Below are 25,306 nucleotides of genomic sequence, written 5' to 3' on the forward strand. Positions count from 1 at the left end.
TTTCATAATATCTTAGAATTTCTATGCTGAATGATTACATTCAATGCATTAATTATCCAGAGAGTAAACTCATTAAAATAACAAGATCTGGAAGAATGAACTAAAGGAGAAATATAATCCCATTAATGTAAGATGATGGTGCTAATAACTAAAGACCTGCTTGTCTAGCACCTAAAAATGTGCCACCTGCATAGTAGGACTCTATGAATGCATGCTAAAAAAGAAATACATAAAATAGCTATCATTTCGTTAGTATTTCAAGGCCTGATTCCTTGACTAGATTAAAGAACTATAGAGGCAAGTGCTGAGTTCCAGGTCGCTTCAGTTGTGTCCAACTCTTTGCAACCCAATGCACTGTAGCCTGCCAGGTTCCTCTGTCCGTAGGAATCTCCAGGCAAGGAACTGGGTTGCCATGCTCTTCTCCAGGGGATCTTCCTGACCCAGGGATCAAACCTCTGTCTCTTACATCCTTTGCATTGGTAGGCAGGTTCTTTACCACTAGTACCACCTGGGAAGCTCAAAAATGAAAGTGTAGCCTGCCAGGCTCCTCTGTCTATGGAATTCTCCAAGCAAAAATCTGGAGTGGATAGCCTTTCCGTTCTCCAGGGGGTCTTCCCAACCCAGGGATAGGATCCAGGTCTCCCACATTGCAAGAGGATTCTTTACCATCTGAGCCACCAGGGACCACAACAAAACATTTTTTTCATGTAGTATGCACTTACTAAACATATGTTGAATTAATGAAATCTGAAACTGTTGTTGTTTAGTCACTAAGTCGAGTCGACTCTTTTGTGACCTATGGACTGTAGCCCACCAGGCTCTTCTGTCCATGGGATTTCCCAGGCAAGAATACTGGAGTGAGTTGCCATATCCTCCAGTGGAATCTTTCCAGCCCAGGGATCAAACCAACATCTCTTGCATTGGCAGGTGGATTCTTTACCACTAGCCACCAGGGAGACCTTCTGTGGCTTTAGGACTGTACTGTCCTAGATGGCAGCAACCTGCAACTGTTTAGATTTAAATTAATTAAATACAATTTGAATTTAGCTCCTTACTTTCATTTCAGGGGTTCAGTGGCTGCATGGTGGCTCCCACGTTGGACTGTGCAGACTCGGCACTCTCATGGCTGCAGAAGCATCTATTGGACTGCATGCGTCTGGCTCGAGAGAGGAGTCTGCACCCAGAAGGGCATCTGCTGACCTTGACAACAGGAGAGTCACAGGGAGCTTTCAAAATCCCAGTGCCATGGCTGCACCCACAGCTACTTCATCACAATCTCTGGGGATGCAGCATAGACCTCTCACAGGTGGCAGGGTCATTTGGAGATTGTTAAAGCAGACATGGCCAGGCCCTACTCTTAAGGAAGTAGTCAAGGGCAGGATGCGAGAAGGTGCATTTCCAACTTGCTTCAAAGGAGCTCTCTTCATTTATTAAACATTTGTTGAATTAATCAAATCTGAAATAATATCATTCAAAAACTATCACAGATTCAAACCACTGTAAGAAGAATAGCAAATTACTCTTTATGAAGTTTTTACAGTCTGCAAAGTAAATAACGTTTCATTAGTCAGATGATTATCATTTAGCTCTCATAACAGCTCACCCTCAAGAGTCTTCTTCAACACCAAAGTTCAAAACCATCAATTTTTTGGTGCTCAGCTTTCTTTATAGTCCAACTCTCACATCCATATATGACTACTGGAAAAACTGTACCCTTGACTAGATGGACCTTTGTCGGCAAAGTAATGTCTCTGCTTTTGAATATGCTATCTAGGTTGGTCATAGCTTTTCTTCCAAGGAGTAATCGTCTTTTAAGTTCATGGCAGCAATCACTATCTGCAGTGATTTTGGAGCCCTAAAAAAATAAAGTCAGCCACTGTTTCCCCATCTATTTGCCATGAAGTGATGGGACCAGATGCCATGATCTTCGTTTTCTGAATGTTGAGCTTCTAGCCAACTTTTTCACTCTCCTCTTTCACTTTCATCAAGAGGCTCTTTAGCTCTTCTTTGCTTTCTGCCATAAGGTTGGTGTTATCTGAAAATCTGAGGTTATTGATATTTCTCCCAGCAATCTTGATTCCAGCTTGTGTTTCATCCAGCCCAGCATTTTTCATGATGTACTCTGCATATAAGTCAAATAGGCAGGGTGACAATATACAGCCTTGACATACTCCTTTTCCTAGTTGGAACCAGTCTGTTGTTCCATGTCCAGTTCTAACTGCTGCTTCCTGACCTGCATACAGATTTCTCAAGAGGCAGGTCAGGTGATCTAGTATTCCCATCTCTTTTAAAATTTTCCACAGTTTGTTGTGATCTACCCAGTCAAAGGCTTTGGCATAGTCAATAAAGCAGAAATAGATGTTTTTCTGGAACTCTCTTGCTTTTTCAATGATCCAGCAGATATTGGCAATTTGATCTCTGGTTCCTCTGCCTTTTCTAAAACCAGCTTGAACATCTGGAAGTTCATGGTTCACATATTATTGAAGCCTGGCTTGGAGAATTTTGAGCATTACTTTACTAGCATGTGAGATGAGTGCAATTGTGCGGTAGTTTGAGCATTGTTTGGCATTGCCTTTCTTTGGGATTGCATTGACTTGATGGGCCGAAGAATGGGTGCTTTTAAACTGTGGTGTTGGAGAAGACTCTTGAGAGTCCCTTGTACTGCAAGGAGATCCAACCAGTTCATCCTAAAGGAAATCAGTCCTGAATATTCATTGGAAGGACTGATGCTGAAGCTGAAACTCCAATACTTTGGCCACCTGATGTGAAGAACTGACTCATTTGAAAAGACCCTGATGCTGGGAAAGACTGAAGACAGGAAGAAAAGGGGATGACAGAGGATGAGATTGTTGGATGGCATCACCGACTCAAGGACATCAGTTTGAGTAAACTCCAGGAGTTGGTGATGGACAGGGAACCCTGGGGTGCTGCAGTCCATGGTGTCACAAAGACCTGGACACAACTGAGCAACTAAACTGAACTGAACAGCCCTCCCAGTGTTACTATGATCCCCATTCAGAAACTAAGGCTTGGAATTATTAGCTGTCCAATATTAACTAACATCTGGTTAATGGAAGTTTTAGGGCTATAACCTAGATCTTATATCAGTAACTATAGTGTTGATACTATTGCATCACAGATGAAAGGACTATGACAAGATCTTTATTGCCAGAGCTAAAGGAAAGAGGAAACTGCTCATTGTTAGGTTGTACCTAACCCTGCCACCTCTTAGCCTTTGCAAGCTCTCTTCCTTACTGTGGGAAATTTGGATTTTGCTATACACGTTTATTGCCAAAGCACTCTTTATGGTAAATCCTGGAAATGAACCAAAGAGATTTAAAGAATTGAGGTCCAACAGTTGGTTACTCACTTTTCAAGGTTCCATTGTATCCAACCTAGCAGAATTTGGCTCCAATTTAGTTAGCAGCTTTTGCTTTTTTCTTGATATTTTGCCTCTATCTTTATTCAAATGCCTGGTTCCTGAATCCCAGACTTATTTCTGAGCTTGAATTTTTATAATGGTAGCATGCCTAAGACTGTGTTCTCTGCCTTGGTCTTTGCTAGCCCTTTTCTGAGGTCTGAGGTACTAATGGTTTGTCCCAAAATTCTAAACATGTCTCTAAGGCCCTATACTGCCTAACTTCACAGTTCCTGAATGACCAGCTTTAATGGTTAGACTTACTTAGTCAGTTTTATTGTACCTGTTACAGTTAGTTGTGTAATGTGTGGACCAAATAGTGCTTCTTTTAAAATATGTATACTGAGAGCACCGAATAAGTTAATATTATGTCTCCCCAAGAAAAATAAACAATAGTAATATACTTTCACTTGCTGTTTGCACTATGTTCCTATAAAAGTTGAAGATCATGAGGGGTGGGCTAGTCTAACAAGTCAAAGTTTATGAGTGATTAAATATGAAGTCCTATAGTTTAATAAAGAAATGAGTTTTAAAAATTCAGGATGTGGGTATATAGATTAGCAATACCATGAAAAAAGAAACAGGAGTTACAGATGAAAGTATGAGTCAGTGTGTAATGTATCAGTTAAAGACATAATGTAACACTGGCTGATTTAATACAAATATGATATTTAAACTAGACACTATGACAGTCCTTCCTTCCTCTGTGCTAATTAGAATTGGGAATAATCTGGTTTAGGAATTTTCTAAAAGACAGGCTAACTATATGATCCATCCTTTGTAAAGGAGTGAAGGTGAAAGTGGAAGTCACTCAGTTGTGTCTGACTCTTTGCCACCCCATGGATTACACAGTTGACAGGATTCTCCAGGCCAGAATACAGGAGTGGGTAGCCTTTCCCTTCTCCAGGCAATCTTCCCAACCCAGGGATCAAACTCAGGTCTCCTGCATTGCAGGCAGATTCTTTATCAGCTGAGCCACAAGGGAAGCCCAAGAATACTGGAGTGGGTAGCCTATTCCTCCTCCAGCAGATCTTCCCAACCCAGGAACCCAACCGGGATCTCCTGCATTGCAGGTGACTCTTTACCAGCTGAGCTCTGAGGGAAGTTCTTGCAAAGGAGTACACGATTTTATTCATCAAAAAGGCTGAAGGATACTTGGCCTCTGACTTATGAAAAACCTTAGCAATGATCAGGGATCCAGGTATGGGCATAGTCATTTCTTAATAATATCAATGGTGTAGTTTTTTTTTTTTAATCAGAAATAAAGTGATCTAGAGGCTTTTCTAGACAATTTTGACAAGATACCTCTGTGAACTTACCTCCTAAATACAGCTCTGTCTTAACCACATACAGGAAAGTGAAGCAGCTTAACCAACATTGCAGCAAACCACACCTGGTACACTCAGCTTGGTACGGGGGCCTACATTCAAGGAGATACAAAGACCACAGGGACTATTTTCTCTGCACATGGATAAGGAAAGTGCTGAGTATCAAACTCATGTAATATGGGGAACGATTAAAGGAGAAAAGGTAGTAAAAACACATTTCACAAGTACTTGAAAAACAGAGGAATCACTATAATTGTCAGAAAGAGTGCAGATAGAGAGATGGTAACAAAGAGACAGGTTTCAGCTCAAGGTGAGCATTCGCTTGGCAAGTAGCAGGTTGTCTGCCACTGACTTTAAATTTAGCTTGATTGAGACAAGTCATCTCTTGAGAACAGAAGATGGTGGTTTGACTTAGACAAGTTTGAAGACTTTAATAAATAAGACAATAGAAGTACTATATTGGTACTATGATACAAGATACCTGCATGTATTCACTGCTTGCTGAATTATTTTTCTCATAATGGGAAAAGTAATACTAATGCAAAGGAGTGCGGTCTTATAGCTTTTTCAAAGTTAGAGATGACTCACAATTCTAAATGACTCAAAGTAGGTGAAAGCTATTGGATACAGTTTTACTGCTCTGATGTGTCCTGCATTATCAAGAAAAGTATCCCCTACAGACTTACAGTGACTTTACAATGAGGAAGATAACAACATAAATACACAATAATAAGAAAATAAGAGACTTTGAGTGGGAGAAGAGGATGAGCAACAATCAGACAATAAAACTTTGAGTAGGAGAAGAGGATGAAGACATTGTAAGACAATAATGCCCTAACTTTCCCAAAACCTGTGAATATATTATGTCCCATGCAAAAGGAGCTTTGCAGATGTGATTAAGTTAAGAATCTTGAGATGGGGAGATCATCCTGGATTATCCAAGTGGCCCAGTATCACAATGCTTGTTATACGTGAAAGAGGGAAGGAGAGTTGGTGTTGGATTCATGCAATGTGAGAGACTTGACTGGCCATTGCTGGTTTTCAAGGTATAAAGGCAGCCATGAGCCAAGGAATGAACACAGCTCATAGAAGACAGACTGGCAAGAAAACAGATTCTCCTCTAGAGTCTCCAGAAAGGAATGCAGCCCTATCAAAACCTGGGATTTAGCCCAGGGGGACATTCTTTAGACTTCCAGAAATGTAAATATTAAGGCTCTAGGACTTTCCTGGTGGTTCAGACGGTAAAATGTCTGCCTATAATGCAGGAGACCTGGGTTCATTTCCTGGGTCAGAAAGAGCTTCTGGAGAAGGAAATGGCAACCCACTCCAGTATTCTCGCCTGGAAAATCCCATGGACAGAGGAGCCTGGTAGGCTACAGTCCATGGGGTCACCAAGAGTCAGACATGACTGAGTGACTTCACTTCACTTCAGTGGTAAAGAACATGCCTGTGAGTGCAGGAGACATAAGAGATGCAGGATAGATCCCTGGGTCAGGAAGATCCCTTGGAGGAGGGCATGGCAACCCACTCCAGTATTCTTGCCTGGAGAATCCTGTGGATTCTGGCTGGCTATAGTCCATAGAGTCACACAGCATCAGACATGACTGAAGCAACTTAAGACACATACAATAACAAATTATGGTTTTTTAAGCTGCTAAATTTGTGATTACTAGTTACTGCAACACCTAAAAACTAATACAGTAACACTAGCAGAAAGTAACATACATAGAGAAGTAATAGAAATTATTAAGCACTGAGAGAGGAACATTAAAATTGGACTCCAATGAAAAAACACATCTTTTTATGACTCAATATCTCAAAGATAGTGATCCTTTCACTCTCATTTAAATTTAATGTAAATTTAAGTCTTAAATCTAATGCAGTAGTATGGAATGGGGAGATCCAACCAGTCCATTCTGAAGGAGATCAGCCCTGGGATTTCCTTGGAGGGAATGATGCTAAAGCTGAAACTCCAGTACTTTGGCCACCTCATGTGAAGAGTTGACTCATTGGAAAAGTCTCTGATGCTGGGAGGGATTGGGGGCAGGAGGAGAAGGAGACGGCAGAGGATGAGATGGCTGGATGGCATCACTGACTCGATGGACGTGAGTCTGAGTGAACTCCGGGAGATGGTGATGGACAGGGAAGCCTGGCGTGCTGCGCTTCATGGGGTCGCAAAGAGTCGGACACGACTGAGCGACTGAACTGAACTGAACTGAACTGAACTGATGGAATGGTTTCCTTCTCACACCTTTTGGATCTTGACAAGTGATCCTAAAGTGCATTTGGAAAAATAAATCTCTGACAATAGCTAGGTATCAATTTGAAAAGAGAAAAATGATGGAGGGGATGGAGGTCAACATTTATCAGATATTTAAGTGAATTATAAATGGTTCTGGTACAATAATTGAAAGGCAATAAAACAGAGAAGAGAACTTAAAAGAACAAAGATTCAATGCTTGTGAAAATTTATTGCATTATGGTATTTCAAATCAGTAGTAAAACAATGGATTATATAATAATTGCCAAAAAGATAACTGGCCAGTCATAATTAATAAAACTGTATTAATACTCCATTACTTAAATAAAATAAATTACAGCTAAATATTTAAATAATAAGTAAATATACTTGCAAAATAATCTTAAAATAAGAATGTTCTTTGATCAGAAGCTATAATCAGACACATATTCAGAGGTGTAGAGAAAAAGGTTGATAGATTTGAGTACCTACAAACATGAAACTTTCATAAAGCCACTAAAATACAAAATCAAAATTAAGAAACATAACAGAATTGGGAAAATTCTTTGATATGTGTGACAAGGACCTAATATCTTTATTATATAAAGAGAATTACAGATTGGGATTAAAGAGATCATCAACATAAGGAGAAAAGTCGGCAAAGGATAGGTGCAATTCATGATAAATAGCTAGAAATTTCTTCTATAAAAAGATGTTTGATCTCATTTATAATTAAATATATGCTAGTTAAAGTAACACATGATCTACTTTTCCTGATCAAACTGCTATAGCTATAACACAGTGTTAGTGATGGCTTGGAAAAATGGGTCTTATTTGAAGTGTGAATTGATATAAATCTCTTTCTGGCTAATTTATGAATTTTTCAGTTCAGTTCAGTCGCTCAGTCATGTCTTGACTCTTTGCAACCCATTAGACTGCAGCATGCCAGGCGCCCTGTCCATCACCAACTCCCAGAGTTTACTCAAACTCATGTCCATTGAGTCAGTGATGCCATCTAACTATCTAATCCTCTGTCGTCCCCTTCTCCTCCTGCCTTCAATCTTTCCCAGCATCAGGGTCTTTTCAAATGAGTCAGTTCTTCACATCAGGTGGTCAAAGTATTGGAGTTTCAGCTTCAGCATCAATTCTTCCAATGAATATTCAGGACTGATTTCCTTTAGGATGGACTAGTTGGATCTTCTTGTAGTCCAAAGGACTCTCAAGAGTTTTCTCCAACACCACAGTTCAAAAGCATCAATTGTTTGGCACTCAGCTTTCTTTATAGTCCAACTCTCACATACATACATGACTACTAGAAAAATCATAGCCTTGACTAGATGGGCCTTTGTTAAAGTAATGCCTCTGCTTTTTAACATGCTGTCGAGGTTGGTCATAACTTTCCTTCCAAGGAGTAAGCATCTTTTAATTTCATGGCTGCAGTCACCATCTGCAGTGATTTTGGAGGCCAAGAAAATAATATCTCTCACTGTTTCCAGTGTTTCCCCATATATTTACCATGAAGTGATGGTACCAGATGCCATGATCTTAGGTTTTTGAATGTTGAGTTTTAAGTCAACTTTTCACTCTCTTCTTTCACTTTCATCAAGAGGCTTTTTAGCTCTTCTTCACTTTCTGCCATAAGGGTGGTGTCATCTGCATATCTGAGGTTATTGATATTTCTCCCAGCAATCATGATTCCAGCTTGTGCTTTATCTAGTCTGGCATTTCGCATGATATACTCTGCATATAAATTAAGTAAGCAGGTGACAATATATAGCCTTGACATACTCCTTTCCCAATCTGGAACCAGTTTGTTGTTCCAATTATGGTTCTAACTGTTGCTTCTTGACCTGCATACAGATTTCTCAGGAGGCAGGTAAAGTGGTCTGGTATTCTGATCTCTAAGAATTTTCCACAGTTTGTTGTGATCCACTCAGTCAAAGGCTTTGGCATAGTCAATAAAGCAGAAGTAGATGTTTTCCTGGAACTCTCTTGCTTTTTCGATGATCCAGCAGATATTGGCAATTTGATCTCTGGTTCCTCTGCCTTTTCTAAAACCAGCTTGAAGACCTGGAAGTTCATGGTTCATGTTCTACTGAAGCCTGGCTTGGAGAATTTTGAGCATTACTTTGCTAGTGTGTGAGATGAATGCAATTGTGTGGTAGTTTGAACATCCTTTGGCATTGTCTTTCTTTGGGATTGCAATGAACACGGACCCTTTTTAGTCCTGTGGCCACTGCTGAGTTTTCCAAATTTCCTGGCTCATAGTGCAGTACTTTCACAGCATCATCTTTTAGGATTTGAAATAGCACAACTGGAATTCCATCACCTCCACTAGCTTTGTTCAAAGTGATGCTTCCTAAGGACCACTTGACTTCACATTCCAGGATGTCTGGCTCTAGGTAAGTGATCACACTATGGTGATGATCTGGGTCATGAAGATCTTTTTTGTATAGTTCTTCTGTGTATTCTTTTCACCTCTTCTTAACATCTTCTGCTTCTGTTATGTCCTTGCCATTTCTGTCTTTTATTGTTCCCATCTTTGCATGAAATATTCCCTTGGGATCTCTAATTTTCTTGAAGAGGTCTCTAGTCTTTCTGTTTTCTTGTTTTCCTCTATTTCTTTGCACTGATTACTGAGGAAGGCCTTCTTATAGCTCCTTGTTATTTTTTGGAACTCTGTATTCAGATGGGTATATCTTTCCTTTTCTCCTTTGCCTTTAGCTTCACTTATTTTCTCAGATATTTGTAAGGCCTCCCCAGGAAGAGAAGTCAAAGCTATGATTTTTCCAGTAGTCATGTATGGACGTTAGAGTTGGACCATAAAGAAGGCTGAGCATTGAAGAATTAATGCTTTTGAATTGTGGTGTTAGAAAAGACTTGAGAGTCCCTTGGACTGCAAGGAAGTCAAACCAGTCAATCCTAAAGGAAATCAGTTGAATATTCATTGGAAGGACTGAGGCTGAAGCTGAAGCTCTAATACTTTGGTCACTTGATGCGAAGAACCGACTCATTATAAAAGACCTTGATGCTGGGAAAGATTGACGGTGGGAAGAAAAGGGGTAAACAGAGGATGAGATGGTTGGATGGCATCACTGACTCAGTGGACATGAGTTTGATCAAATTCTGGGAGATGGTGAAGGACAGGGAAGACTGGCATGGTGTAGTCCATAGGGTTGCAGAGAATTGGACACGACTGAGCGACTGAACAGCAACAACAAGCATCCATCAGGAATAATGCAAGACTGAATGTTTCTCTGATGACCAGGCAAAAAATGTTACAGCTTAGCTGGGAAGTTCTGATTCATCTGCTGTGTTGGCTAGACATTACACCTTCAAATTTCCATTTATTTCAGTCTTTACAAAACTGTCTTAATGGAAAAAATTTCAATTTCCTGGAAGACTGTAAAAAGGAACTTGGAACAGTTTTTTGCCCAAAAAGAAAAAAAAAAATCTGTGTAAGATGGAACTATGAAGTCGCCCAGAAAATGGCAGAAGGTAACAGTGAATATGTTGTTCAATGAAATTTGTGATGAAAATGAAAAATATGTTTTTTATGTTTTCTTAAAAAGCAAAGTAACTTTTTGGCCAATCCAATACATACGTAAAAGTATTCACAACTAGGTATAGAGAGCAAGGAGACAAACCTATTAGAAAAATAACTGAGACTTAATGAGAACACAAAGGGCATCACCAAGTTTATAAGAACAAACTGCTAGACTGATGTTAAAGTTACATAGTCATATGTCCAGTTTGATAGGTCTGGTAATAGTGAAGAGTCTGGGGTGACTACTATAACTAGTTTTTGGGTCTTTATTCCTGATGTTAGTGAATGTGTGACTTACAGGGTCAAAGGCAAGGCAGTCAAAATAAGAAAATACATTACATACTGCTCCTAGGACATTCATCCAGTCACCTAGGTTCAAACTCTTGGAGACATTATTCTTTCTCCTGTTCTGTCATGCTTACTGTTATCATAAAGAAGCAGTCATCAATTTTTATAAAACTTGCATTGCATAATAACTCCTAAACCCAGTATTATTTTTCTATTTTTATAATCACCAAACTAGTCCAAACTTCATCAACTCATCCTTCTGTTACTTAAATAGCAGTCTCTCATCTCTAAGTCCATTCCGTTTTTATACAAAGGGTTTCTACCATTTTGAATGATAAAGCATGTTTTTCAAAGGAAAAATTTTTATAAATTCCTATATTGTAATATCAGAATTAATTTAGAAATTTTGGGAGTGTAATAAATAACATCTTCATCCTCTGCCCAAATTATAGATAGGAGTCTAGGGGTTGACAAATCTTTTCTGCAAAGGGCCAGAGAATAAATATTTTAGCTTTTCAGGCCATATGATTTCTGTTGCAACCATTCAAAGCTGCTGTTGTAGCAATACAGAGACACACACATGTAAAGATGTAAACAGAGGAGCCTTGCCAGATTTGGCCTGCGTGGGTCAGATTTGGCTCAGAGCCTGCAGTTAGCCAAACCATGGATAAAAACTCAGGCAAATGGATTAAAATGTCAACACTGGTGAGCAACAGAGAAGATACTAGAGAACATGGCTTAGGTACAAAGCAATATAGGCTTTTTACTAGTACATCCCAGAATTAGACAGACTTAGCCTCAGGTCTCCCAAGCCTGGACAGATAGGATCCTTACTACTAAGCTCAACTACACATACTCTTTGCAGATGAGAAGATCAAAAGGACAATGCTCATTTCCTGTTCCCAAATTTACATATCACATTAACTCTCTTGAGGAATGAGTAGGAGCAGAGAGAAACCCAGTTAAACTGATCAGTGTCTCTCCACATGGAAAGATGAAGCAGAGAAAAAGAATCCTGCATTCTCTGCCCAACTCCAGTAGATAAGTTATACTTTTAGAATTTGTTGTTTGAAACAAATACATGAGCAAAGAGTGACAATAAATTTCTACTTTATTAATCATAGCAAAACATATACATTTGAAAATGATAAAAATGGATATGGATATATAGGACCCGTGATTTATATAATCTACAAACAAGCTTCTCAGGTGGTGCTAGTGGTAAAGAATCCACCTGTCAATGCAGGAGACTAAGAGATATGAGTTCAATCTGTGGGTCAGGAAGATCCCCTGGAGAAAGGCATGGCAACCCACTCCAGTATTCTTGCCTGGAAAATCCCCATGTACAGAGGACCTTGGGGGGCTATAGTCCAGAGGGTCACAAAGAGTTGGACATGACTGAAGCAACTTAGCCAGCCTGTCAGTCACAGACAAGCTTTGTGCCTGTATGAAATTGTAGGCACTTTATAACACCCCCATAGAGTGGTCAAGTTTGCAATCTATATCTTCATGTTGTTGTTGTTTAGTCACTATGTCATGTCTGACTCTTTGTGACCCCTTGGACTGTAGCCCACCAGGCTCCTCTGTCCATGGGATTTTCCAGGCAATAATACTAGAGTGAGTTGCCATTTCCTTCTCCAGGGAATCTTCCTGACTGAGAGATCAAACCCACATCTCCTGCTTTGGCAGGCAGATCTTTTACCACTAAGCCACCAAGGAAACCCCCTTTTCCAGGCAATAGTACTGGAGTGGGTTGCCATTTCCTTCTCCAGGGGATCTTCCCAACCCAGGGATTGAACCCAGGTCTCCCGCATTGTAGACAGATGCTTTACTGTCTGAGCCACCAGGGAAGTCCTCTATAGCTTCATATCATCCCTAAAATTAGGTGTTATAGCTCCAGACTATAGCCTTATTAGAGGACAACAGTAATCATCCAGTAAATATTTGTCAAATAAAAATATGAATCTCATAATAGCTGTTCTACTTCCTAAGGATTCCAATGCCTCCCCAAGGAGACCCTTTTGTTGGAAGCATAGAGTCTTAACCACTGGATCACCAGGGAAGTCCCTGTAATTTAATGTCTTGAAAAATCTGGAAGAACATAAACACTGATGAATAACACAATTATTTAAAATATTATTGAAGAAGACTATAGTACAAGGGCAACATGAGAATATGTACTACTATCTCCCTTATTAGACGTACATACAGAAGTGAACAATGAAAAACGTTTATAGGTTAGGGAAGAGTTCAGAAATCTGACTTTGATCCCACACAGGAATGGACATTTCTCAATTACAGAGATTAAAGCAATCATCTCATTGATAGTCATTTCATTTTTATTGCCTTTTTCTCCTCAAGGGCTACGGGAAAATAAAAGAGGAAAATCATTTGAAAAACAATGAATCCACATGCTGACCAAAAAAAAAAGCATTGTGTTCTAAGAAGTGAGAAATTTGAACCCAAGACTCTTTCACTTATAAAAGATACATTATTAAAACATTCTATTAATACACATTCAAGGCTATGAACCTATCATTTCTACACACAGTAATTAAATCTCAATTTTTTTGTACTAACAAAACAGTAGATTGTTTACATCTGCTTTGCCAGAGAATCACACGTTAGAAAAGTAAGTTAACACAATAAACATCTTGGAATATCTTTAGAATTTAAAAAAAAAAAAACAACTTTCCTTTTCTTCTCTTTTTTCTAAATTAATGTGATTTAGGAAGCCTCATAATACTATTTAGCTTTTGATGGTATTAGACCCTGTTTTTAAAATACAACACAACTATTAATTTACTTTTTATGATCACATGCCTGGTACAAGAAGTTTAAGAAGAAACTTAGTTAAATAAGATGTCAAAATAAAAATTTGCCACACATCTGCTTTTTCATTATCCTCATTAACATTACTCTACCATCATCTTTATGAAGCAGAGCAGCAATATTTATATCTTTTGAAACTCATTTATTCTCTTCCTCCACAGATTCAGTCCACCACCAAATCCTATGACTGATCTACCCTTGTGTTTCTATGTCAATAGCTGCCTTGTTAAGACATATTAAGACATGCCTTGGCATCACACATGTGCATTATTGGCACTGCCACTAAACTCATCTCCTTTCTTATACAGCTTCACTTCTTTTCACTCTACATAAAACCATTACAATAATCTTCAAACATCATTATTCTCATATTACTCATGGTCAGTGAACTCGAGTACCTTCCAAACAGTTTTACTCAGAATAAAACTTTTTAGTTTAGCCTTTAGCTTACCAATCTTATCTACTTTATTTCACCTATCAGTAAACTCCTTGCCAGTACTCTGCTTTATCTGAGTTTATCTGCTTATTGGTTCAGCTTAACATTAACTTTAAATATGACTCAATTTTTGGCTCTTCTAAAGGCAGGCAAGAAGCACTTCTAGAAGAAATAAATATCTCTGAAAATCTACTCCACCATAAAAGCAACAAGAATATTCACAAAAAAATGTTAAAAATACATTTTCAGAGAAATCTGGAAATTAACCAAAATGAAAAGCAATTTGTGTAGAATTTAATCCACATTTGAAGAAAAAAATGAATCTAAATATCCAAAACGTTCAACAAACTTCATGAAAGAGAAATTTAAAGAGATCTACACATAGACACATAGTCAAAGTGTTGAATAACAAAGACAGACTCATGAGACATAAACTAGAGAAAAATGATTCATCTTGTAGAAGGGATCCACAGTAAGATTAATAGCTAACTTTTCATAAATCATGGAGTCCAGGGCCAATGAGTTGAAACATTCAAAATCCTGGAAGAAAAAAACTTTCTACCAAGAATTCTATATTCAGCAAAACTATACTTCAGAAACTCAAGAGAAATTAAGACATTTCCAGATAAACAAAAATTTAGAGAAGCACTAGTAGCTGTGTCCTAAAAAAAAAAAAGAAAGAACTGTGTCCATGTACATGCCAGGTCGCTTCAGTAACGTCCAACCCTTTGCAACACCATGGACTACATAGCACACCAGGCTCCTCTATCCATGGGATTCTCCCGTCAAGAATACTGAAGTGAGTTGCCATGCTCTCCTCCAGGAGATCTCCCCAAATCAGGAATTGAACCCACATCTCTTATGTCTCCTGTATTGGCAGAATACTAAAAGACTTTCAACCCAAAACAGAGGAACACTACAGAACAACTCAAGTCCACATGAAGAAATAAAGGGCATAGGTAAAGTAGCTACATAGGTAAATACGAAACACAATAGGAATGTATTATTATTTTTAATTCTTTTCACCTCATATTTGATTTAAAAACAACTGCATAAAACAATAACTATAAATGTGGGTTGATTGTTTATAATGTAAAAATATGTAATGAAATATAGAGTTGTATGAAAATAACTCAAAAGGGGATAAGAAATGAAGCAATACTGGAGCAAAGTTTTTGAATACTATTGAGATTATGTTGGTATTCATTCAAAATAGATTGTTTTAAGTCATCAACCTGAAGTCAAGTAGGCCTTATGAAGCATCACTATGAACAAAGCTAGGGGAGGTGATGGAATTCCAGTTGAGCTATTTCAAATCCTAAAGGTGGATGCTGTGAAAGTGCTGCACTCAATATGTCAGCAAATTTGGAAAACTCAACAGGGGCCACAGGACTGGAAAAGTTCAGTTTTCATTCCAATCCCAAAGAAAGGTAATGCCAAAGAATGCTCAAACGACCTCACAATTGCATTCCTCTCACACGCTAGTAATGTTCAAAATTCTCCAAGCCAGGCTTCAACAACACATGAACCATGAACTTCCAGATGTTCAAGGTGGATTAAGAAAAGTTAGAGAAACCAGAGATCAAATTGCCAACATCTGCTGGATCATCAAAAGAGCAAGAGAATTCCAGAAAAACTTTATTGACTATGCCAAAGCCTTTGATTGTGTGGATCACAATAAACTGTGGAAAATTCTGAAAGAGATGGGAATACCAGATCACCTGAGTTGCCTCTTGAGAAACCTGTATGCAGGTCAGGAAGCAACAGTTAGAACTGGACATGGAACAACAGACTAGTTCCAAATAGGAAAAGGAGTATGTCAAGGCTGTATATTGTCATCCTGCTTATTTAATTTATATGCAAAGAACATCATGAGAAACGCTGGACTAGAGGAAGCACAAGCTGGAATCAAGATTGCTGGGAGAAATATCAATAACCTCAGATATGCAGATGACACCACCCTTATGGCAGAAAGTGAAGAGGAGCTAAAAAGCCTCTTGATGAAGGTGAAAGAGGAGAGTGAAAAAGTTGGCTTAAAGCTCAACATTCAGAAAATGAAGATCATGGCATCTGGTCCCATCACTTCGTGGGAAATAGATGAGGAAACAGTGGAAGCAGTGGCTGACTTTATTTTTGGTGATTCTAAAATCACTGCAGATGGTGATTGCAACCATTAAATTAAAAGATGCTTACTCCTTGGAAGGAAAGTTATGTCCAAACTAGACAGCATATTAAAAAGCAGGGACATTACTTTCTCAACAAAGGTCCATCTAGTCAAGGCTATGGTTTTTCCAGTAGTCATGTATGGATGTGAGAGTAGGAGTATAAAGAAAGCTGAGCACCAAAGAATTGATGCTTTTGAATTGTGGTGTTGGAGAAGACTCTTGTGAGTCCCTTGGACTGCAAGGAGATCCAACCAGTCCATCCTAAAGGAGATCAGTCCTGGGTGTTCATTGGTAGGACTGAAGGATGTTGAAGCTGAAATTCTAATACTTTGGCCACCTGATGCGCAGAGCTGAGTCATCTGAAAAGACCATGATGCTGGGAAAGATTGAAAACAGGAGGAGAAGGGGACAACAGAGGATAAGATGGTTGGATGGCATCATCGACTCAATGGACATGAGTTTGGGTAGGCTCCGGGAGTTGGTGATGGACAGGGAGGCCTGGTGTACTGCAGTTCATGGGGTTGCAAAGAGTCAGACAGAACTGAGTGACTGAACTGAACTGATTAATTATAATGACCCACTAAGAAAATAGCAACAATAACAGAAATAATGCAAGAAACTCCAAGGGAATTAAAATGGTAAACTAGAAAATCTACCTTTAACACAAAGTGAAGTGAAGTGAAGTCGCTCAGTCGTGTCCGACTCTTTGCTATCCCATAGACTGTAGCCTACCAGGCTCCTCTGTCCATGGGATTTTCCAGGCAATAGTACTGGAGTGGATTGCCATTTCCTTCTCCAGGGGATCTTCCCAACCCAGGGATCGAACCCAGGTCTCTCGCATTGTAGAAAAATGCTTTACCGTCTGAGCCACCAGGGAAGTCCTCTTTAACACAAAGGAAAGATATAAATGAGAAAAGGAAAGAAAAGAGAAAGTATATAATACACAGAAAACAAATAATAAAATGCTTCCATTTTATTAAGGAGATTAAGTCCTACCTTATTGATAATTATATTAATTGTAAGTGTACACAACACTCCAAACCAAAGGCAATGTTGGCAGGATAGGTTTTTTTTGTTTGTTTTTTAATGATCCAGTTACATAGCATCTACAAGAGACATGCTTTATCTTCTAGGGCACTAATAGATTTAATGTAAAAAGACAGAAAAAGATATACCATAAGAACAATAACCCAAAGAAATAGAAAGTGACTATGCTAACACTGAACGAAAGAAGCTCTAAGACAGAAATTGTTACTAGAGATTTAAAATAGAACATTTTATATATTCATAAAGCTAAAATGGTCAATCCATTAGGAGAACAAAACATATAAACACACATGCACTTAAGAGAGTCCTAAAACACATGAGACAAAAACTGACAGAATTGAAGGGGAAAATACACAATCCAACAATAACAGTCAGTGCATTGAGTATTCCACTTTTAATAATGAATAGAACAATTAGTCAGAAGATCAAGAAGCAAAAAGAAGACTTGAACAGCACCAACTAGATCTAACAGACATCTAGCTATAGGGCATTCCACCAAAGGCACAGTATTCTTATGTGAACATGGAACATTCTCCAGAATAAACTGTATGTTAGACCACAAAATAAGTACAAATAAATTTGAAAGGAATGAAGTCATACAAAATATATTCTGTGACCAAAAATAATAAAATTAGAAATTAATAAAAGAAGGAACTTGGGAGAAGTGGCATGTGTTGGTGGAGGAGGCCCTGGCAACGGGACCTAGAGATGAAAGCTCATGAGATTAGGAGACAATTAGCAGCAAGATACAAGTAAAGATTCTGAGCATGAACCCAGACAACTACATCTGTGAAATCAAGTTGGACTTACAGAGAGTACCAAGAAACCATGAGCCTACTTTACATCATTTTGAGATCCCACAGGAATATGTAAGCAGAGAAGGAAATGGCACCCCACTCCAGTACTCTTGCCTGGAAAATCCCATGGACGGTAGAGCCTGGAAGGCTGAAGTCCATGGGGTCGTTGAGGGTTGGACACGACTGAGCAACTTCACTTTCACTTTTCACTTTCATGCATTGGAGAAGGAAATGGCAATCCACTCCAGTGCTCTTGCCTGGAGAATCCCAAGGACAGGGGAGCCTGGTGGGCTGCTGTCTATGGGGTCGCACAGAGTCGGACACAACTGAAATGACTTAGCAGCAGCAGCAGCAGCAGCAGCAGCAGGAATATGTAAGAGCTTTAAATGCTACCAAACTGGAACAGGTATTTGCAAAATCATTCCTTGCTTCCCTGGATGATCACTGAAATGGAGTCAGTTGCTGGGCAAAGCATCCAGAGAGTCTGGCTAATGTCCTTTCTGGGGAATGTGATGGAGATAGGTTAAAATTTGGAAGTTCGCTAAATGAAAATGTATTCATACAATACAAGCACATAAAGGTCTTTTTGTACGAGGAATATGTACTCACTTTTGTGAGACTTTGATTTTTTACTGTTGATGATGACAAAACTGCCAAACAATGGAAAATGGATGGACGAAGCTATGGAGAAGAGGAGGAACCATTGCCTACAATACTAGGAAAGACAGCATATACAGGGATTGATCATCACTGGAAAAATCTGTTTTTCCACATGTGGACAGCAAATAGACATTTGGGATGAACAAAGAACCAATCCTATATGTTCAATGACTTGAGGATTTGACAGTATAAGCAGTGTTAAATTTAACCCAATTGAGACATTTCTCTTGGGAAGTTGTTCTTCTGACAGGAATATAGCACTGTATGATACGAGGCAAGCTACTCCTCTGAAAAAGGTCATCTTAGATATGAGAACAAATAGAATTTGCTGGAACCCTGCGGAAGCTTTTGTTTTTACTGCAGCAAAGATTATAACTTACATACTTTTTATATGCATGCGCTGCACGTTCTTATAACGGCACATATGCATCATGTGTCTGCAGTACTCGATGTGGGTTACTCACCCAATGGGAAAGAGTTTGTGTCTGCTAGCTTTGACAAATCTATTCGAATCTTTCCTGTGGACAAAAGCAGAAGCAAGGAAGTCTATCACACAAAGAGAATGCAACACGTTATCTGTGTGAAATGGACTTCTGACAGCAAGTACATTATGTGTGGATCTGATGAAATGAACATTCATCTGTGGAAAGCTAATGCTTCTGAAAAGTTAGGTGCTTACATTATGAGAGAAAGCAGCCACAGATTATAACCAGAAGTTAAAGGAGAAACTTCAACATCATCCTCACATAAAACGTATCTCTCATCACCAGTATCTACCAAAATCTGTCTCCAGTCAGATTCAGGAACAGCACATCATGAAAGAAGCTCATTGATGAAAGAACTGAATTGTATCAAACACAGCAAGCCTGGATCTGTGCAGATTGTGTCAGATAAGAACAAATACATTGTGGCAGTTGTGAGATAATATTTGGTATTCCCACCAATACTAATATATAATCCTTTGTTGTGCTTTGAATTGTGAACTCTATTAATAAAAGTACTGCTGCTAGTATAACAATGAATGTTTTAGTTACATGTGTCAAGTTTAATTGTTGCACATTTTTGCTATCCTGAAAAGCAGTCTTTAAAGGTGACCTGGTTGATAAGACTATCCAACATTTTATTCTTGATCTTTGTTTTCTTCATTGAAGAATACAGTATTTACAAACTAGCCTATTTTTTTACTGTTAGAAAGTGCACACATATTAATACTTTTCCTTTGACCTGTTAATTTGGGCATTCTACACTTAAACGCATTTACATTTAAGACCAAACATCTCTTTTGCTACATTGAATGTTACTTTGGATAATTATTGCAATGATTCTTCCTAGGATTCCATATGACACATAGAAGAATTAGATCAGATTTTTTTTTCAATTGTATTTATTTTCTGTCCAGTTTTCAAAAATGCTTTTTCAAAAGTCCTTCCTCAGGATAAAAAGCCTGCTATTTTATCCCTTCCTCTGCAAAACAATTTCTAGTTATTTGACTATTCTTGTAGCTCTCCTCTGAGCCATAGGTAAATTATCTGTCTCTTTGGTTATGTGGCTCCATTTATCATTGGGTAAACTTACTGGAAGTGAGAAAGAAAATTACTGTAATTCATAGAACTATTGATATACTCCTAAAATACTCTTAATTGCATAAGACATTTTAATTACTTGATCCTTTCTTTTTGAAAGCACAAAAATAGGTTCCTTTAAGGCACTCATCGGCTAGCCCTATTTCTATATCAGAAAAACAAGAAGACTTCTTGCTTTTCTTTTCTATCTCCCAGGTTAAAGTGTTGTAGCACATACCTAACTTCTGAGTATAGCAAATATATTCAACATTCAACCAACATTTATTGATTCCTTTATTTCATAAGGGATAAAGTAAGCTCAGAACTTTTCCTTCATTTTACTTCTTGAATTTTTCCCTTTAGGACATAGAAACCCCAAAGGGAAACAAAATACAGAAAATACTCCCTTAAATTATTCAAATAACCACTTCGAGCCAGCTCTCTGTGTTCCTTGGTGGGCACCTTATGGGGTTGGATGAGCTTTGGTTGTTCAGATGACTTACTGTTTCGAGGCAAAGGAATAAGTGGGCTATTAAACGTTGCTTGCTGTTTGATGTCAGAACTAAACCTAAGGCGTCTATTCTTGCATCTAAGTTTGTTCTTTTGCCATTTAGCTTTTTAACTTTAAGCAAATCACCCAACCACTAAACATTATTTTCTAAATCTTAGTGATTTAATATAATAAAACCTACATCAAAGGACTCTTTTGAGGATTATATGAGTTAACACATGAAAAAAAATGCATGTTACTGTTCAGTCATTCATTCTGTTATTTTCTTTTGATATAAAATAAAAGCTCTAATCTTAAGAAGTTTTTCTGCCCAGAGAAATGACCATGATTTTATAAATGAACAACAATAGCATCAAAAACCCAGGAAGAACATGGGAACTAAAGTGAACACCCAGAGGTGCTATGTATGATTGTGAGATGCCAGGCCCAGGAGGCATTTGGAGACTGAAATTCTAGCCTGAACACTATAACCAAGCAATAGTTCTGTCTGGGGGCTGAATCTATCCAAGATGGGATGCTCTTTTCTAGCCTGTTAAGGCTTTATATGAGGTAGTGGGTGACTCTGAAAGAGTATCCGGAGGAGACAGAATACGAGTACTCTACTGAGTGGCAAAGAGCCTTTCATGTTCATCATACTAACATTTCAGCCTTAAATGTTTAGTGAATTGAACTAAGTGTTACTGAGTAATGAATTATTCCCAAGTTCTATGTACACTAAAAAAATATCTGTTGGAAATAGACTGTTCAAATATTCTAAACTATCAAGCACTTTTTTCTTTTTCACTTAACATATATCTCAGAATTATTAATACATTCCAGAGAAGTAGTCTTTAAAGGTAGAAGGTAAAGAGGTTATGCTGTACTTACTATAGTTTTACTTCATGTAAAACAAATAAGGAATTTCAAAAAATGTTTATACGAGAGTTGGTTTTGTTTTTGAGCTCTGCTTTTATGCCTTTCTCTGATGTTTTCTTATGCTGCAAATAACTCTTAAAATGATAGTTAAGTGAATTATATAAACCTGTAACAACAATATTTGACTTATATAATATAATCAAATAAAAATATCAGACTGTGCTGCCCAGTGCAGGACAATACTGAATTTCTATTGCTTAGCTAAAACAATTGGTCTAGCATTTCCTAATTTGTGTTTAGTCTTCTTAAAGATAAGCATGAAATATACAAAAGCATACCATTAAAGTTTGTTCCACTGACTTTAACTAAATAACATATGGAAATTTTGCTGTCACTGTCTAGCTGAAGAAAGCAATATTTCCTTGGCATGAAATGTCAGATCCAAATTCCTCTGCTGGTCTTGGAAGATTCTCCACCAAATGACCCTTTCCCTCACATCACTTTCTACCATTTTGCTAATTCCAATAATTTAGCAATTAGGTGCTCAAAAAACATCTATGGAAAAAAGAGGGGGGGCAGGAATATGAATGTGTGTGTTTTTTTTAATTTTTATTTTTACTTTATTTTACTTTACAATACTGTATTGGTTTTGCCATACATTGACATGAATCCACCACGGGTGTACATGCATTCCCAAACATGAACCCCCCTCCCACCTCCCTCCCCATAACATCTCTCTGGGTCATCCCCATGCACCAGCCCCAAGCATGCTGTATCCTGCATTGGACATAGACTGGCGATTCGATTCTTACAGCAGCACTGTTTATAATAGCCAGGACATGGAAACAACCTAGATGTCCATCAGCAGATGAATGGATAAGAAAGCTGTGGTACATATACACAATGGAGTATTACTCAGCCGTTAAAAAGAATTCATTTGAATCAGTTCTGATGAGATGGATGAAACTGGAGCCGATTATACAGAGTGAAGTAAGCCAGAAAGAAAAACACCAATACAGTATACTAACACATATATATGGAATTTAGGAAGATGGCAATGACGACCCTGTATGCAAGACAGGGAAAGAGACACAGATGTGTATAACGGACTTTTGGACTCAGAGGGAGAGGGAGAGGGTGGGATGATTTGGGAGAATGACATTCTAACATGTATACTATCATGTGAATTGAATCGCCAGTCTGTGTCTGACGCGGGATGCAGCATGCTTGGGGCTGGTGCATGGGGATGACCCAGAAAGATGTTATGGGGAGGGAGGTGGGAGGGGGTTCATGTTTGGGAATGCATGTAAGAATTAAAGATTTTAAAATTTAAAAAATAAAAACTAAAAAAAAAAAAAAAAAAAACATACACACAAGTAAAATCAAAATAAATAAATAAATAAATAAATAAAATTAATTAAAAAAAAAAAAGAAAGCTGTGGTACATATACACAATGGAGTATTACTCAGCCATTAAAAAGAATACATTTGAATCAGTTCTGATGAATGTGTGTTTTAGAAGCAAAAGGAACTCATTCTCCATTCCACAAAATATCATTCCCATCTCTGACAAGTGTATCAATATGAAATCTTATCTTACTGATATAGTCTTTCAGATATTAACTTCTTTAAGAACATAAATCTTCTTGGAGGGTCAGTATTAGTAAGGCAATTTACTCATCAGTGCTCTCCAATGAAGAAATTCTGGAGTCAGAACAAGAGTGGGTAGTAGATATGTGAAAATTAAAAGCAATACAGAAAGTAATATTCTGGGAAAGATAGTGGTCTTTGCCTTTGTCCTTGTTATATATATGTATTTCCTTGGTCAGACATTCAACAATTATTAGCTCCCATACATACTAGAGATATGATTACTAGAAGCTGAAAAAAGCATTCATTCTACAAATATTGAGTTCCTATTACATGCTAAGTACATAAGTATAGGGGGAAAAATAGTCTAGCTAGGACTTTAAACACTAAATAAATCATTCCAACTGTGACAGTATAATACTGGAGAACTGCCAAGAGAACATACAAGAGAGAAATACAATAGTGGGGAAATGGAGGAGAAGTCATTATTAATAGGCAGCAATTTACTTGTCTTTTAACCAGACATTGTTCATAATTATATCTCATCTAGCAACTAGAATCCTTCAATCCTTGCTTAAAACACCCTCTAACCTCAACTATTTCCTTCTCTCTTTTCACCCTATCAGTAACTTAGTTTTTAATTCACACAATAAGTTACAAGATGCCTAAATCCTAACTGTGCAATATAATCTATAAAATTTAAAAAAATAATAAAAAATATAAAATCCAGATTACTGGACATATTAGAAGGAAATTTATATGGAAAAATCATTCAAAGAGAAATATACCATCCCATAGTTGAACAAGAATCTTTCAGGAAAAACCACATGTAAATTTTCAGCAACTTTAGTGCAACAGTCATTATGTTAACAAACACTAATTCAGAATTACTATTAGGATGTGAAATAGAGTTAATTAAAGGTTGTTTTATAAAATATTCTGAACACATAATTCAGGGTTGTGTTCATCTTCCAAACTAGGCCATTTTCTTCAAGACTCTGAAAATTTATATCATTTATATACCTAACATATAATATTGTTGCTGCTGCTGCTAAGTTGCTTCAGTCGTGTCCGACTCTGGGCAACCCCAGAGACGGCAGCCCACCAGGCTCCCCCGTCCCTGGGATTCTCCAGGCAAGAACACTGGAGTGGGTTGCCATTTCCTTCTCCAATGCATGAAAGTGAAAAGTGAAAGTGAAGTCGCTCAGTCGTGTCCGACTCTTAGCGACCCCATGGACTGTAGCCCACCAGGCTCCTCCGTCCATGGGATTTTCCAGACAAGAGTACGGGTGACAAAAAGCCTATACCATTGTTATTCTTGTTATATTCATAGTTATAAGGACAGGAAAGGCTACCCCAAGGATTGTAGCCTGCCAGGGTCCTCTGCCCATGAGGATTCTCCAAGCAAGAATACTGGGGTGGGTTACTGTGCCCTCTAACTTGTCTAACTTCTTAGACAAAATAATTTTATTTTAACAAATGACAGCCAGCAGAAAGAATCAACACATCCAATTTTGCTTCCACTTGTTCCAAAGAAAATAAAAAAGACTATCATTTACTATAAAGAAGAATTGAAACTCAAGATAGGTCACACAATGTCATCCAGATGAATGAAGTCCAAGTCTTCAGCCCACATATACTATACCTCAGGACCAACTAAAAGAACTTAAACATGCTAATGTCTTCTGTAATTCTTCAGAAATCACAATGAGAACAACGGATGACAGAAGACTATGCTTAGTTGGTCAGTCATGTCCAGCTCTTTGTGACCCCATGGACTGTAGCCCGCCAGGCTCCTTTGTCCATGGGGATTATCCAGGCAAGAATCCTGGAGTGGGTTGCTGTGCCCTCCTCCAGGGGTCTTCCCAACCCAGTGATGGAACCCAGGTCTCCCGCACTGCAGGAGGATTCTTTACCATCTGAGCCCCCAGGGAAGCCTGAGAATGAGCAAATCTTTATCCCAATTTTTAAAACAGAAATTGAGGCAAAAGAGTAGGAAGTTTGATACCAGTCCCTGCCAAAATTCTTTGA

The 25,306-nt window shown here is 38.2% G+C and overlaps 1 protein-coding gene and 1 pseudogene across 5 annotated transcripts in view; one reads left to right on the forward strand and one right to left on the reverse strand.

The window, feature by feature from the left end:
- ANKS1B (ankyrin repeat and sterile alpha motif domain containing 1B) overlaps positions 1-25,306 on the reverse strand; it is a 1,156,475-nt gene that overhangs the window by 760,707 nt on the left and 370,462 nt on the right. The gene's annotated exons all lie outside the window — the stretch shown is intronic.
- Positions 10,457-19,682, forward strand: LOC101120320 (DDB1- and CUL4-associated factor 13-like; annotated as a pseudogene).

The sequence above is a fragment of the Ovis aries genome, chromosome 3 (genome assembly GCF_016772045.2).
Source record: "Ovis aries strain OAR_USU_Benz2616 breed Rambouillet chromosome 3, ARS-UI_Ramb_v3.0, whole genome shotgun sequence".
NCBI classification, from domain to species: domain Eukaryota; kingdom Metazoa; phylum Chordata; class Mammalia; order Artiodactyla; family Bovidae; genus Ovis; species Ovis aries.